We start from the raw sequence: 15,397 nt of genomic DNA on the forward strand, positions 1-15,397 counted from the left end.
TGAGCTCTTAGGCAGAAGCTCTTCCCTGTGAGGGTGCTGAGGCGCTGGCACAGGGTGCCCAGAGAAGCTGTGGCTGCCCCATCCCTGGCAGTGCTCAAGGCCAGGTTGGACACAGGGGCTTGGAGCAAGCTGCTCCAGTGGAAGGGGTCCCTGCCTGTGGCAGGGGGGTTGGAGCTGGGTGGGCTTTAAGGTCCCTTCCTACCCAAACCAGTCTGATTCTACGATGCTGCAGCAGTGGCTTTAACATCAGTGGGTCAGAGACTCTGCACAGGTCCCATCCAGAATGCCCCTGTCAGCTCAGGTGCTGGGTGTTGCTTGTTAGGATGGGCAGAGGTGGTGGTAAACTATTTCAGGTGATGTTACAGGGACTTGTGGCTGGTGGGGCCTTGCAGAGCTCAGCACCTGGCAGGGCTCAGTTTTGTTTTGAGCTTGAGGAGCCGTTGCTCCTCTCTCTCTCCCTGCAGGCTCTGCTGGTGGTGATACACTCACCCGGCCTTGGGGCTGCTGTGCCCTGCAGCGCACTGCTCTTACAGCCCAGCCTGAGGCAGCAGCACTGGGAGCTGCCTGCACAAGCTGAAAAGCAAAGGAGAGGAGCAGTGAAACTAAACAGGACTGAAGTAAGGCTCTTCAGTGCCCTGGTGCTGTCGCAGGTGGGTTTCGTGCTGCATTTGGGATTTTGTGGGGCCCTGGGATGAAGTCCTGAGTGTGTGATTAAAACTGGGGTCCTTTTGGGGGTGGGTAAGGCCTGTGCTTCCCATCAGGCCTTTGCAGGGGATTTGCATTCATCTGGTTTGCAGGATGTAAGGAATCTGTTCCATGTTCTTTGGCTCTTTGTCTCCCTCTTTATCCTCTACAGCTCATATGAGAGCTCCTGGCTGCTCTTCCCCACTTGTTCTTCATTTCCCCCTTCATCTTTCCATTGCTTTCATCCATGTGAGGAGGAAGAGAAACTCCCAGCCAGGGAGAATTATGACTCTAGAATAAAAATAGATTTTTGAGGTTAAACAAAAGGCTCTTCACACTTTCAGAGTTTTCTGCATCACAGAGACATTCATTGTGAAGAGGCTGTTGGAAGCCAGGATTGAATTATATCCAGTTCCAGTGCGGTGAAACTGAAGTCACACACTTGGGACTTTTGTCTTCTACACCAGAATCCTTTATCTTGCACGCTCTCTACAAACAGCAGTCGATGTGTAGGGATATTCCAGAGCTTTGGAGACCTTTAGGTAAGCTTCCACCCTCCAAGGGCTCCTGCCTGGTGTCCCCTGGCACATGCTGCTGGAGGAGTTGACAAGGAGTGTCACCCCTCGTCCTGAGGCTGCTCCGTGGGCTCGTCCCAGTGCAGCTGGGAGTGCTGGAGCAATGGGGGGGGCTCTCCAGCTGCGGCCCCAGCAAGGGCTTGCTTGGCCCAGGAGCTTCTTCAGGGTAGACGATGGCATCGGCTTCTGGTGAGCTGAGATTCCCTTTATGGTGGGGTTAAACATCACAACGTCTGCAGTGGGTTTTGCTTCATTAGCTAGGGTTGGAGAGGCAGAGGGTGCTGCTGTGGGGTCCTGTGGAGAGAGGCAAAGACGAGATCCTTTGTACATTGCCACGTCTTCTGTGTGGCAGCCGAGAGCTGTTCTGACTGCAGGAATTCACAGCAGGGTTTAGCTGCTCAGCGCATGGGGTGGTTCAGTGGGGGTGGTGAGCTGGCAGAGCTGAACGGGTCGTACAGGTCTTGGGAAGCTGCTGCAGCGAACAAGAGAATCCGGTCTGTCAGACCAGGACCAGTGCGATGGGAAGGCTTCACTCCAGGGAAAGAATTGGCCTTGGGTGAGGCACATTGTGCTCACAAGTGACCCAGGGCCAGGTTAATCAACACACAGCGTATGAGGCTGCAGATGAAATGAGTTATCTCCAGGGCTCACGGGTATTTATTTCATTGTTAGTAGTCTATAACTAAAGCAATAAATCAAATCTCACAGAGAAATATGAAGTTTCTGAAGAGAAACGCTGGTTATGGAAAGGGCCACCCAAAGGAGTCAAATATTTGACTCAGTAGAATCAATAGACCCTATGGACCCCATTCTATTGACTCAGTAGACCCAGCAGAAAAGTGATGAATGCTCTCTTTGTGGAGGAGGAGGAGAAGTAGTGGTGGTGGGAAGGATTTAAATCTAATTTTATTTTGGAATAATAGCCAACTGCACAGAGCACTCTCCTCAGTGCCACTGTTTCTAGGAAGTAACCATGAAGCATCTTAGTAAAACCAGTTTCCAGTTTAAGGAAAATGCATCCAAAATGGGACATAAGCACCTTGAGGGAACGGGAGGGTGGAGACAGACTCTGTACCGCATGTTACACCGCAATTCATGTAGGCAAGAGTCTGCACTCCCCATTGACACAAAGGTAGCGATTACTGATGCAAGTAATCCCATTAACTGGGAAGGTTTGAGTACTCCACTGGGATTTGGGATCTGGAAGTGCTGGAGTCAGTTCTGGGCTCTGTCCAAACAGATAACCAAGTGCAAAGCAGTTGTGATGCGCGTGGTTACAGCCTCTACATGTGCTTGCATGCAGGATAAGAGTTATAAAAGAAACTCTCTGCTTCACCCTGGGAGAGTATCTGTGGTTGGGTATCTACTGCATTAGAGGCTGGAATAAATCCTACTGCCTATTCCCTGTCGCCTGAGGATCTCCCATGGCAGACGCCAGAGATGGTAACCAGTGGCTGGTGAGGCTGAGGGTGGTCCCAGCTGTCACAAAAGCAGAGTTGTTGTGGGCCACGGGGCATCTTCTCCTAACTGCCACAAACCCCATCCCAGAGCAGCCAACCAACAAAACCCAACCTCAGCGACCTTGAAAACAGCGACTTCCTCAGAAAAACACTGAGTTGTCTCAGGGAGGAATTTTCTGCCGTTTCCCAGCAGCTGCGGACGCAGAGCTCCATCGAAGTGAATGGTTTAGGTGAAGACACAGCTTTAATCATGACTTAATTCTCCCCTGGGGAGAAGAACAAAGACACATGACAGATGTTTGCAATGTTGCCTGAGTCACAGCTGGAAGACTCATCTCTAGTGCTGAAGGCTATTTAAGAATACAATTACTCCACATAGGTACCTATACTATGGTGCAAAAGCGTATCTTTCAGCTTGTAAATCCAGTGGTCAGAGGAAGTTGAAGGCCGGGCCCCGGTTAGGAAGGACCTTGAGGAGGTAACAGATAGGAATGGAGATGCCAGACTGGCCACTGTGGGGCTTCCCCCATCCCTCCATCCACCTCACACCCTGCACAGACGCAGTGGGTGGGGAACCGGGGAGTTGGTTTGTGTGTTTGGTGAGCTGGATCGGTCCGGAGGAGGAGGTGGATATCCCTGTCGCTGCTGTGAGCACATTGTTTGGGTAATCTCTTCCTGACTGGGGTAGAGTCCAAGCCCTTTGGCACGTGGTGCAGAGCTGCTTTTTTGGTGTAGTTTTTACCTGCTTAGGACTGCAAAGCTCCCATCAGCCCCATTTCACAGCCTTCTCATCCTTAGAGACCCCTGAACTTCACAGAGTGTTCGGTAACATCGATACCTTTAACAGTCATTATCTCTTCCTTTTTCGAATTCCACTTGTAGCCTCTCCTCTTCCATGGCTGCCTTCTGTAAGCTGTAGTGCTTTTGCCCCGTTGCCAGGAGGTTTCCGCTTCATCACATCCCTTCCTTTTGAAAGGGGCAGAGGTCAAAACCAGAAACATACAAAAAGCCATCAGCCCTTTCTCACTGATGCCTTCGAGGCCACCCCGGCGCGGGCAGGGCACCATCTGCTGGCACCACCACTGCCCAGCCAGGAGCTGAAGGGCGGTATTGTTTTACATTACACTGTGGCTTCGCACAGTGCAGTGCTACGGGTTGGGCCAGCAGCTGCTCCGTGCCTCTGGGGACGTCCTGGGGAGCTGCTGAATGAGCTCCCTAGGAAGCCACTAATAAAAGATGATTCATGTGTTCCCAAATGCCACTGGTTTTGGTGGGTTCCCTCCTTTTTTAGGCATTACGTTTCATTCTTTCTCAGAGGGTTTTAGAAGACGAAATCAAAAGTAGAGTTTGATGTTGAATATTTGTTCCCACATGTTCTTCATGTATGTTTTCCTGGGAGGGTGTTGGAGTTTACAGCTTGTGTCTGTAAGTGTCACTGGTAGCCAGCACCAGAACCAGCCTGGGCAGTGGCTACTCTGACCCACAACCTGACCCATGGTCAGGTCATTCTGGGGCCTCCTTGGTACTATTCTGGCTTTCTTGGCCCAGGTTTGTGCTGCAACTGGCTGCCCAGAGCACTGGAGTGGGGCCCGCGTGGTGAGCAGGAGCATCATGACAGCTGTTTCATAAGCTGCCACTTGGCAGTGATCTGTTCCTCTGCCCATTTACCAGGACTGGGTGCTGCTGCAGATCACTGGATACCCCTGCCCAGGCAGCTCTAGCCAGTTTCAAATGCAGATCAAGGTGTTTCATTATCTCCATTGTATACTGCAGCTTCCCCTTCAGAATCAATAATGTAGAGATTTGCAGGCAGGCTCATTTTCTTTCAACACTGATCTGATCAGTTAATAATGGTTTCTCCCCTACCTCTTCCTACCTTTTTTCCCTTTTGTTTCTCATCTGAGCCACTGAAGAAATACGTCCTCTGTTCTCATAGAAAGTAATGTATTCACAGCCATTCCGAGATACCAAAGATATATTTTTCTTATGCTGCTAATTGCTTTTCTTGGCCATTAGTTAATCAAAGTGGAGGAAGTAGAATGGGGGCAGACAGAATAAATAGTGCATGGTTGGAGTAGAACCAGGACTAGGGCTTTTGGGGGGGGCTGTTTTCAGAGTGCTAAATTATTCGTTGCCTGCACACGGATGCCTTGCTGGTGAATACGTGTGTAGTAACTGTGAAGGCAGCGGGGCAGTTCCTCTGTGGTATAGAATAAGGACCACGTTGTTTCTGCAAACTCTAAACGGAGGTTTTGGCAACACGGTGATCCGAAGCAGTGCATAGCTCTAACGCAGCCTCATCCCACAGCTGAGCTCAAGCATTTGTTTCCACTTAAAAGAGATGCTTTTTAACCTGTCCTGCGTGCAGGGGAGCAGGGGCTGGGGTTTGGTGCTTGGGTTTGTTTTTCTGATGGTAAAATTTAAGATCCTTCCTCCCTGTTTCCTGGCACTGTTGTTGTGTGAAAAGCTGGTATGGAATGTGAAACCAAAGCCTCGTATTAGCATAAACATCTCAAGGTCTTTCACCGAATCAGTTATGCTTGCTGTCAGTGTGTTTCATCATGGCTCTCTAATGAGATTATGCTGGTACTGCCTAGACAGACAGTCACAAGTTCATTCTTGCTTGATTTGGGCTTTCTGTTGGTGTTTTTTCCTGCCTTCTGTGACCGCCCCATCAGTTTTGGCGGATTTGCTTGGCTCATATCGCCGAGACAAACCAGTTCCTAGATTTCTCCTTATTTGGAATAAGTGCCCTTATCCCTGTTGCCAAGAATATCCCAGGCTGGGTGGGAAGAGGCCAGCAGCTCAGCGCAGTCACTGGGGGCTGCAGCTCCCAGAGGAAGTCTGGGCTGGGGTGTCAGGGCAGCAGCGCAAGATGGGAGCCTATGTGCAGGGCAGGCTTCTCCCTTGTCACCTCATAAACACCAGCTTCACAGGGCTGCTGACATCTTTGATCGTCCTCACATCTTAATTTGATGCTGAGGTGAAAGAGAACTTTTTATCTCAAACAAGGCTTTTTTTGGTAGAAGCTTCCCTGTTCACTTGAGTGCCATTTAACCATCTCAAGGTCCATAATACATTTAAAGACTCCCAGAAATGTGAGAGATGTTCTGATCTGCTCTTTCTTTTGTTCTAGAATAGACTAAAAGAGTATTTTTATGAGCTTCCTGAGGAAATTACTGCCATCCTTCATATTTGTACTGAAGGGCCACGTTAGAAACAATGAGCGATCACGCACCTCAGAACAAAAGGGGAAAAGCATTAATATATACTTATGGGAAAAGGAGAAGATGTTAAAATAGTCTTAATGATTCAAGGCGGCATAATGTTTTTCTTTGAGTATGGAGGAAGTTAGATTTGATGACTTCGGTTTGAGATTACTGTAGTCCTCTGTCCCTGTCCTGTCTCACACTTACAGTTGGCTGCTGTGTTCTTTGCGGTGTTGCAGTACATTTGGTCAGAGAGGAGCATCATAAAGGAGTAAATGGAAAAACCACATAAAAAGGAAAACAAAAAGCAGGTCACCCATGGAAAAAAATCAGAATGTCCTTTAAGTGCAATTGGTTAAAGCAATGACTGAAGTAGTTGCAGTCATCCCAGCCATGCTGCCAGGTAATGATCAGCAGACTTGATAAATGTTTAAAACTGGTTCATAATTAGCACCTCCAGGCATTCCCATCCGTTTTGTCATGCCCACGTTTTCTCAGATACAGACAGAAGAAATGCACATCCATAAAGCCATGGACAGAAGGCATGAGCTCTTCTCTACGCAGTGAGCTCCAGCTCCTTGCATGATGGTGTACACATTGGAGACCAAACGCTGGGACAGACACGCTCCTGGAGGCTTTCCACTGTCAAGAGTTGGAAAACACCATTTTAAAACATCCCTGCCAGGAATTTCATCCCTCAGACCATAAGTGCTGAGGTTTACCATGCTTCAGTGGATGGAGTTTAGTTCTGGGTTCTTGGGAAGATTAGTCTCTAGACTCGCATGAAGTCATCACAGTATGGCATGTGGCTGGCTGAAAAAGTGGAGCAAAGCAGAACTCCCCCTTGCTGAAAGCTGGCAGGAACAGAAGGGAGGAATATTTCTGACTACATGACTGCAGAGCTTTGATGGGGAGCTAGCTGGCTTCAGCGGTTTATAACAGACTGACTCAATGTGGAAGAAAGGAGCCAGAGGAGTGGGTGGGTTTCTTGCTGGTGCTCCTGAATCCGCAAGCGTGGCTGGCATTGGGAATGTGAGCACACAGCATGAGTGGCTGACAAGAGCTGGGCTGCCCCAGGTAGCAGCCATGGCCAGGAGACTGCATCTTTCCATCTGTGCCTGGCAGAAGGGCTGGGATCTCTCATGGGGATGCAGCGCTGCTGCATTTGTCTGTGACCTTGTGCCCTTCCTTAAGACCGGATGGCTGTACAGCCCCTATGCTGCTGAGATGGAGGCCAGCCCAGACCACGGCAACTGAGTTCTTGGGTCTCATTTCCATTGATGATGAGGCCATCATGCACCACCTTAGCAGTGTGTAAGTGGATTTCAGTGGATATAAATCAAACCTGTCCTCACTCTACAGCCACCCTACCCACACAGTATTGCATGCAGAATGATGCAAAATCGTTTGAGTGTAAAACTCAAACTCATTAGCCTCTCCTCCCTTCTGCCCTCTGTGAAAACACGGGGGGACTTTGCCCAAGAGCTGGTCTGGCTGTGGCCCTTCGTAGGGATGCTCTGTCCAAAGGGTAGAGACGAGCTGTAGTGTCGGCACCTCCTTTGGGGAGAGACCAAAGTTGAATTCTCTGTGCTGCTACAGACTTGATGTGACCGGGCAAATCAGTCAAACCCCCTTTACCTGGCTCTCCTCCTCACAGTGGGAAACACACTGTCCCTTAACAGACATTGCATGAACATGAAAGATAGGTTTTTTCCCCTCTAATAAAAACAAATGCTACCCAAGCATCTAAAATATTAGTTTAGCGTATTTCCTGTTCGCTTTGATATTTGTTTTGGAAAGAACTGAAATGGATATTGCTGCACCCACCAACTCTTTGCCTCTTAACTCTTCTTTTTTTCTGTAAAAGATTTTTTCTTGAGGATTTTAGACTGATTTTACTGTAGACACATTGCACTGAAACAACTTGTAACTTTTTCTTATGCTTACTTTGAGAGCTGGGTCCTATTAATAGACTTTCATATGGCAAGCATATAATATCCATGCTCTGTGATCTCTGCCACTAGTTTTAGGTGTGGAAAGGAGGTCAATTCTCATCTAAAAGCCATAATTTATTTGGAAACGCCTATCTACAAGTGTACCTTTTCCCATGTTGCTGTGGGAGGGGTGAGAATGAGTGATGGACAGCAGCTCCAGCTCTGGGAACAGATGGAAGGTGCAAAGCATAGATCTTCAGGAGGAGCTGACATTTAAAGCACTACAAAGTCTGCAGGGAGAGATAATACTGTTCATGAGATATAATGGTATACTTGGAAAAAACAGAGAAGCTTTAGAGCATGCAATCTGCAAAAACATTTTGAGCCTGAATACCTTCTTCTTTCTACCAGTTTATCCTTATGTGCAATAAAGATGTTATCTCTCCCCTCAAATTTGTCTTGCTCATGTCCCAATACTTTCATGTCCAAAATTACACAAGCAGGATTTGACTTTCTAACTTACTTTCCCATACTTGATATTGATGTCTGCATTTACCCACCTTTAAGGCATGCTGTATGTCCTCATGTTTGGCAGAGGATGTGGGAATAAGGGTTTCTTTGCTGTCCTCGTTGGTTTTACTGCGGAATGTTTATCCATAAAGTCAAAATAAACAGTCATTTGTACTGGCTCTTAATTTAGGTTATGGATATCGTAAGTACTTGAGTAACGTCATTGTTATTAGGTTTAAAGCAGCAGGCATGAGTAACTAAAACAATACAAATACAAATCTACTTAATTATCTGAGCCTTAACTAGAAGCCAATAAAACCAAATCACAAAACAAGAAACCCATGTGAGTTACTAAGATAGGCTTCAGGTAGAATTTATCTTTATTATTAAGTGGGCCAAATCCTGAAGCTCCTCAGTGCTGAGGAGAGGATGTCTGAGGGTTATAATGGGCTACACCATGATAAGTGATGACAGAAGATGGTGGCAAATGCAATGTGTTCCTTATTTAGACAGGCAGTGAAAGGATGGTCAATGATAGATACTGATCTTTAGGTCCTACCAAAGCTGTCGGAAGAACAGTATTAGGGCTGCACTGGGTAATGTCCACTTGCAGATGGAGCAACTGGCACAGTGACCACATCTTTATCACCATGCAGAGAAATGTGGTGTACTCAAAGAACAAGAATGCTCAGTTTTTCCTTCACTGATGGAAGACACAAGTCTCATCAGAAGAGGAACAGGTTAGGTTAACCTCTCTTGATACTCTAGGATTGCTGCCCCTCACCTCTCTCCAGTTTCTCCTGGCCTGTATCCTAATGGCCTCCCCAGACACCAGCACTGTGGAATGCAGAACGTATACATATTTTCTTGGAGACAATGTTGGCTGTCTCCAGTTTTGGCATAACTTGTCTCTCCTGTGATGAGCATACTGAATCTTTAGAAAGAATTAGTTAGAAAATGAAAACATAAACCCAACCAGTAAACATGACCGTCTTCGTATGTTTAAACACACCACTACCTCTGCTGTGAAGTTTGCTGCTCCCAGTTAGATGCCATATTGAGACTAATGAAGTCGGAGCAGTCACTGATCTCACCCTGTAAGTGATGGAGCAGTGTAAGCTGAAACCAAAAATAAACTCATCTGCTATCAAGGACAATCAGAAGCTTTCATGGGGAATTTCAAAACAGATGGGCAAAAAGACTGTGAAAGATGCTGCTTCATTTCTTTCAAGGAATATGTAATGAAAGAACACAACTGCCTCTTTTTTGGTTTTTTCCTTTTTTTTTTTTTTCTTCCTTTAAATATTGTCCCTTATCCATGTGGTCTGTTAAGCCAGTGTGTTTGTTTTCCTTTAAGTAGAGGACTGTCAGGCTAGATAGGTCACAAGATGCTCACAAGGTTTGGGAGACTTTGGTCTAATGCCTTCTTTCAGAAGATATCATCTCTAACCTTAGGCAACTAGGTTATGGTTGTTGAATATTTTTCACAATAGATTGTTTCTTCCTTTCTTTTTTTTTACTGCTTTCCCATGCACTGGGGTTTTCTCCCTATCTGAAATGGGAGCAATAACAACTATGCCAGAGTGGAACTCTTTTAAAACATTGCCTGTATTCTGCAGTAATGTGGGGAAAGAAGAGTTGACTCAGGAAGAAATCCCTTTCTTGGTCTAAGTGTTTGAAGGGGTGATGAGTGCAGCTATGACTATCCAGTGTTTCCCAGGACAAAAGTGGATAATGGTAGCTGGAAAGAAAGAAATGTCAGCTGTAGCTGGGAGGGGGACGAGACTGCTCTGCCAGCAGAGGGGGGGAAGCAGACTGGGTGGGAAGAATGCACGGAGGAACCAGGGTGGCAGGAGAGGGAACAGACCTGCCCACAGAAACAAGCCTTCAGAGAAAAGAGGACTCTGCCCTTGAGAGCCAAGGGCATGTTGTCAGAGACAATTAAGACCTGTTCTATTAAATAGATGCTGTTTCTCCAAGGCTCTGAGCATGCCAGTGCTCCTGAAACTACAGGACTTTCCTGAATGCTTGCCATCAGCCAGGGACAATGACATTCTCTTTACCCCATGTATATGTGAAGGGAAACTGATGCATTCTGCTCCCTTCAGAGTGGGAATCTGGAGGGGCTCTCGTGAATGAGACAGGAGGGAAATGTGTAGCAGGACAGTTTCTAAAGATAAGTTAGCTGTAAGGACAGGAGTGGGAACTCTGCTGCGTGGGCCCAAAGGGGATCCCACCACATATGGCTCAGAGGAAAGCTGGTTTGCAATTATTCCTTTGCTAAGATTAAAATCTTGGAGTCTTTCAGGAAAAGGTTGCAAATCTCAGAGCAATGTTGAAGCTGCAATGTGGCTCTTTCAGTCTGCGTGGATTACAGAAGGTGCTTGCTACCTAAGCAAGTATTTTGGTGTTGAATTAATTAGCAGTTCTCTTACTGCAGCGCTTTTACAGGCTATGCTCCCACACCTCTCTTCACCTTTCCTGCCTGCAGACTCATTTGGCTTGTCAGCCAGGCTTGGAGTACTGGGCACAAGTCGTTTGTGATGTAATGCGTCATCTCTACAGAGTTATACCCACAATGATCTTGCTTAATTATCTCTTTGATTGCGTAAGCTAGTGCTAAACCAGGCTCTACCAACTGACTAATGCTGCACTAGCATCCGAGGTAGACGGTTTTTAGTGGGCAGTTAGTGATGCCCTCACAGCATGATCTCATAGTGCACAGTAATAGGAGGAGGCAACACTACAGCTGCCATCCCCCTCTTGGTTTCAGCATTCCCCCTGGCTATGCAAAAGTTTTTGGTTTTACAAGTCAAAACAGAAGTATGGCTAATGGACACTGCCTTCAGTTTGGCCACAAATTTGTGTAACCAATGTAGCCTGGCTGCTAAAGAAGGCATGAAAATGCTGAGTTGGAGCAAATGCAGGTCAGGGTATGTGCTGAGACAGTGGTTTGTGAAACATGTAGGCAAAAACTGTAGGATGCACAAGGGGCAAAACCCAGCTTTTCAAAGACAACGAGCAGTGCAAATCACTAGTTTTCATTTATCTCTAGGGTTACTGGCAGCATCTCTGTATGTTTCCTGCACTCCTAAAGTTCTGCCTTCTAGACCATTGTCCCTGCATGGATCTGAAGGCCTTGGAGGCAGGATCAGGCTGCCTGCAGGCAGCAGACAGGCTGTGAGGCTCAGCTCCTATATTTGCCTTCACAGCTCTACAACCAAACTATTGTGCCACTTCAGATAACATTGTTCTGAGTGGAAACAACATCTAGGTACTGTTCATAGGCCAGAATGAGAACAGTATTGTTAAAGATTTTGTCATTCATGATAAACTGTTGCCAGAACTATTTCTCAGCTGCAGAGGATAAAGGCTCCTTCTAAAGAGGAGCATCAGCCGATCTGAAACTAAATAAAATTCACAATGCTCCATCACATTCATCAGCAGAAACAGTCAGAAAGATGATGAAGTACGACCAACATCAAGCCCCACGCCTCAAGGCTTTCTTTCAGAACTAAGCAAACTTCCAGACATTCTCCAACCAGCGATTCAATTCTGTTGTAGTCCTGCTTTCCCCACACAACACAGTTACTCACAGAGCTTTCAAATCAGGGTCCTTGAGATCTTGAGGACTATGTAAGCCAAGTGACTGCTTCAGGAGCAGCAGGTTTCCAAGGATGGTCTGGTTTGCCTTCCTAAGACGTGCAATCCAAGCAAGAAACCTTGAGTCTTCCATCCAAACTAGTGTTCCAGAACTCATCTATTCACTTGAGAAATCTCATGAGAGTTAATGGAAATGCAGGATGAGATCTTCCCAACCGGAGTTAATTTTTAGCATCTTTTAGAATTGTGTGGCTTTGCAGTACAACAAAAGGTAAGGGAGCAAAGGAAAATGCTGGAAATGGTGTAGTGAGTAATTGTGATTGTGATGAATGTATTTCAGCTGCTATAAATATACAACTTATTGTAAAGGATTTGTGAAGGGAAAGTACTAAACAGCCAATCTGAGGAATTATATATGTATTTTTAGCAGCCTCCAGAGTGGTTATTTGTGAAAGATGTGCTTGTTGTGTTCCACTTGTATAAAAACTGGACACAGGCAAGATTCTGAGCCTCAGGTACTCCATGAGTCGGTTGTACTGAAGGAGTGTTTTCTGGTGTGGGGTTGGGAGCTGTGGTGGTGTGGTGTATATGTTTGGGTTTTTTTTTTTTTTTGGGGGGGGGGTGCTGTGGTTTTATTTTTTAAGTATCATTTATTTTTGTTTCTTTGCTTGTTTTTAACAGCTTCCTATGAAATGGTGTTGAAAACAGGAGGAATGCAGCCTTTCCCTTCCATGGCACTAGGGCAGACAGCAGACCCACTGTTACATCGGTATACTTCAGTGCAGAACTAAGAACTCAATATACTCTCTACTCCAGAGTAGAAGATGAGCAGATGTATTACCCTGTGCTTGAGGGAAAATACAGACAGACTGTACTATGAAATGATTAGGTATAAGCAGACAGAGAAGACTTGGATTCCTCTGTCACTATTGATTTACACAGCCAGATAGAATATTTTCTCTCTCTAACCTTTTCTTCTGATTACCTTCATATTCAAATTTAAATTAAAGAAAATAATAACTGGCCAGAAGTTCTCACCTTTAGTTTATGTGCTCTTTAACTATCAGCATGTAGTAGGATGTCATACAGCAACATGCTTCCATAACGGAGCATGCTGGCAGGAAGGTTTTGGAATGAAGCATCAGTGATACATGGCTCATAAATCTGAGAAATTCAGAGTACTGATTTATACTTTAATTCAAGTATGCATCATACATGTATTAAAATTCCAATGCTTAACTAATATAAAGGTCAATGGAATGCATAAGCTTCTCTCTTCGTACATTTTTAATTTCCACATTTTGGTTCATTTGGGCAAATGTGCACACAGAGCAATCAGGAAGCTTAATCCAGCAGTTTATAAGGAAAGCTATAGTGATGTGTCTTAATAGAAATTCAAATTACTTTCTTCTGGGGAAAAAATTATAGCTGTCAAACCATTGCTGTGCTAACTAGAAGTTTATCACTTCTGTTATATAATCTCTGGGGAAATTAGATTACAGAGCCAGCGTCTGATTCTAAAGGCCTATGCGCCAAACAATAACAAAATGCCTTGATCCATAACCTGTTACACTGAAAAAAAAATGGAGCCTAGGATTTATAAATAACAGTGACATTGACATAGGTTCATTTGCAAAGAAGTTGCATCCATAGATCCACATTAATCTGTAGCTGCTTATGTGCCAGGACTTATTTATAAAGGTTAGGAAGAAATATTTGTTAAGATTTACAAGTGAGATAAGATTTATCTTGGAGTTTATAATTTCAATTATGTACAATTAATAGCAGTCATAATTTAAGACTTCTGGTTCATGAAAGGCTTTGCATGTTGATTAGTTCTCTCTTATTTTTCAGTTAGACATTAAGAATGCTGTCATTAGAATAGTTTTTTAAGGACTGTAGGTTTTCATCTTGAAATGGGCACCAGTGGGACAGATCTGGTTTTTATGGTGTAACACTTGGTTCCTAATTACCTAGATACAGAATTTGGGATTTGCAGTGGCAGAATATTAATGTGAGAGCTAAAGGCTTTGGTAGTGAAGGTGAACATACAATTTTATAACTGTGTATGCTGTCTACATCTACCTGGGCGTCTCTTTTTAAGATTGTAATAATATCAGTATGCAGTGTTACCCTGGCAGTATCTGTTTGGTCCAAGGCCCTGGTTAGGTATCTCTGGTATATGGCAGTTATGGTCAGCAGGGACAACGAGGGAAAGACACCCTCCAGCCGCAGGTTTCTGTGTTCCACGTGACAAGGCTCCTGGGATGAGGCAGTTTCTTGCCCATGCTACATGAAGTTGTCTGTATGCTATGGCTCCAAAGGTCTGTCTCCTGCAATAGGGATGACCAAGGAACAGAGATTTTCTGTGGAAACCATCTTTACCCATGACATCTCAGGTTCCATAAGCTGCAGGTTCCACAGGGATGCAGCTACTGTGCTGACTCTGTATTCCCAGGGGAAGTGGGTTTTATTTGCAGACAAATTTGGTTCTATTTGTGTTTTATACCACTAAAGCACCACACAGTTTCCAGCATCTTTGACCTTCTGTCTACTTAAATCCTGAATATAAAATAGGAGAAGGGATGTCCACGCAGGAACATTTTAGCATTCTCTGGGAAGACTGGATTATGGTGTGAGAGTATCAAGGTTCCTTTTAAATGCATGATGTAGAAATCTAAATAACAATAGTGTCTATGAATGCTTCCAGACTGGTATCAGAGGAGAAAGCTGTTCTCTAGGCCCAGAAAGTCTCCAAGTATAAAACAAGTACTAACAATCCAAGTTTCCCCAGTTTGACAATGTCCCTCAGTTCTCTCAATGTCAAATCATTCAATGCATGGCTAAAAATACTCTCCTTATGCACAAAGCCAGCCTAGATGAAAGGCCAGCATTCTTTGAAGAGGAAAGCATCATAGCTGTCTGTGCTGATTGACTACTCCAAAAGAGCATTCTGCAGATAGCTGTTCATCTTGCTGAATGGATTAGCTTTCGCTCTACTCACACCCTCTTTGTATTTCCTCCTGTATGAACATATAGGCATCAAGGGCTTTATTTTTGCTATGGGTATATTAGCTGGAAGCTAATTTTAACTTGAAAGCGTGGACACCAGCAAATGGTGACTTTCAATTTTGCTTTTGAGGTCTATTTTGATCAAGAATATTTAAAGTTTTGCTCATCTTGTTAGGGAACTAGAGCAACGCGTGTATCTTGTAACAATCGAAGTTGCTGTTTCCTATTTGGGTAGCTCATTAGCAGAATAGTAAAAATTGGCAAATAAATTAATCATTCAAATGCTGTTAGTTGATGCCTGCATTTGGATCGTATTTGTTCTGAGGCTAATAAAGTTCCAAATTAAACAACACTTAACATTCTGGAGCCCCTATTTCTCACTTGCAGTGAAGATCCTGTGCTCTTTGGTA

General features: G+C 45.1%; 1 long non-coding RNA gene across 2 annotated transcripts; it reads left to right on the top strand.

Moving 5' to 3' along the window:
• The first annotated feature begins 403 nt into the window (after positions 1-403).
• On the top strand, positions 404-8,170 carry LOC136018208 (uncharacterized). Of its 2 annotated transcripts, none has more exons than XR_010614296.1 (3): positions 404-650; positions 1,031-1,226; positions 6,427-8,170. It is a non-coding gene; the product is annotated as an uncharacterized LOC136018208 (long non-coding RNA). The 2 variants fall into 2 exon arrangements; XR_010614295.1 differs by lacking the exon at positions 6,427-8,170 and adding an exon at positions 2,563-3,769.
• Positions 8,171-15,397: the final 7,227 nt, after the last annotated feature.

Source organism: Lathamus discolor, chromosome 7, assembly GCF_037157495.1.
Source record: "Lathamus discolor isolate bLatDis1 chromosome 7, bLatDis1.hap1, whole genome shotgun sequence".
NCBI lineage: Eukaryota > Metazoa > Chordata > Aves > Psittaciformes > Psittacidae > Lathamus > Lathamus discolor.